The sequence below is a fragment of the Coffea arabica genome, chromosome 2c, assembly GCF_036785885.1.
Source record: "Coffea arabica cultivar ET-39 chromosome 2c, Coffea Arabica ET-39 HiFi, whole genome shotgun sequence".
NCBI lineage: Eukaryota > Viridiplantae > Streptophyta > Magnoliopsida > Gentianales > Rubiaceae > Coffea > Coffea arabica.
The window spans coordinates 31,931,442-31,933,282 of NC_092312.1; the positions used below are offsets into that span (position 1 = coordinate 31,931,442).

Here is a 1,841-nt window from a genome sequence, read left to right on the forward strand (position 1 = left end):
TTCCCTCGTTATTTTCCCCCACACCTGTTTCCTTTTTCTTCCTCTCAATTTCTATTTCTTCAATCTCATCTTGCTTTTCTTTTTCTAACAGTGGAGGGTCTTCTAGTTGCCTACCACTACGAAGGGTAATGGCTTTCACATACTCCCTTGGGTTCAGCTCCGTTTTACTTGGTAACTCCCTTTGGTTTTTGTTGGTAATAGAAGTAACAATTTGCCCGATTTGGAACTCTACATTTCTATTTAAACTCATGAGTTAGTTCATTCTCCCCTCCAACCTGTTAAATCTCTCTGAGATGCCCTTGGCTAGCTTTTTCACCGCAATTTAGTGTTCGATTGGTAGCTGCCTTGGTTGGAATCCCAATGGATTAGTTGGTCTTTGTACATTATTTTGGTCTTTTCATCCAAAATTTGGATGATTACTCCACTCCCAGGTTGTAAGTGTTTAAGTAAGGGTTATTTTGAGACATCCAATTGTAATTGTTCACAATTTGAACTTGCTCAAAATCAACACATTCATTAGTATCATGTTCTCCTCCATATATGGCACAACATGAAACACTTGCATTAGATGAAAAACTCAAACCAACTCCAACCTGTTTGCTAAACAATTTAATCACATTGTTCATTTGAGCATTAAGCAAGTTAAGAGTGTCTGTTTCTAGTATACCTACATACCGTCTAGAGTTTCTTCTCTCATTGATCCACTGGTAATTGTTAGTCGGCATCTCCTCTATTAAAATTGAGCTTTTTCAAGCGACTTTCCCGTTAGTGCTCCACCTACTGCTGTATCAATGGTAATTTTAGTTTGACAGGCTAAGCCGTTATAAAAAGTTTGGATGATAAGTCAATCGGGTAGTCCATTGTGAAGACACTTCTGAAGCAAGTCCCAAATCTTTCCCATACTTCATATAATGACTCGATATCGTATTGACTAAAACTAGTAATGTCCATCCTAAGATTGGCAGTCTTATCCAGTGGGAAATATTTACTCAAAAAGGCTCTAGATAGGGCATCCCAAGTGGTAAAGGGATTGGGAGGATGAAATTGCAACCATACCTTGGCTTTATCACACAATGAAAAGGGAACAACCTAAGTCTAGTTGTGTCTTCACTTACTCCGTTTATTTTGATAGTATCACATATTTCCAAGAAAGTAGCAAATTGTGCATTTGGGTCTTTTACGGCATTACCTTCAAATTGAGATTGTTGAACTATCCTCTCACAATTCCATACCACTTCAATGGAATCTACCCTTACACAACTAATTATTAAGGATATGAGTCCCTCTAGTTAGCCAGCTAGCTGCAGTGTTTGTTCCAAGAATCCCCAACTCACCCTATCATATGTTTTTCTAAGTCCACTTTAACCATTATAATGCATTTCTTCTCCTATAGTCTCCTGGCCATGTGAATTATTTCTAGACTACCACTATATTATCAGCAGTTTGTTTACTTGGTATAAAACTACATTGGGCTACTCTGATCAACTCTCTGATTAAAGATTTGATTGTTGCCACTATAATCTTAGTGATAATCTTGTACAGGACATTACACAATGAGATTGGCTTGACGTGTGCTACTTTCTCAGGGCCTTCCACTTTTACTATCAGTGAAATAATTGTATTATTTATTTCTACTTGGACCTTCTTATTCTGAAACACCCTTACTACAAACTGCATCAATGACCTTCCTATGATTCCCCAGCCTTTCTGATATAGTTGAGCATGAATTCCGTCTGGACCTAGAACTTTATTTCCATTTATATCAAACACTACCTTTTTTTACTTCAATTGCTGTCATGGGTCTATACAAGCTCTGCAGTGTCCAGTTCTCTACTCCTAGG

General features: G+C 37.8%; 1 non-coding gene across 1 annotated transcript; it reads left to right on the top strand.

Moving 5' to 3' along the window:
- Positions 1-854: 854 nt before the first annotated feature.
- Positions 855-960, top strand: LOC113733532 (small nucleolar RNA R71). Its single transcript, XR_003459044.2, has one exon. It is a non-coding gene; the product is annotated as a small nucleolar RNA R71 (small nucleolar RNA).
- Positions 961-1,841: the final 881 nt, after the last annotated feature.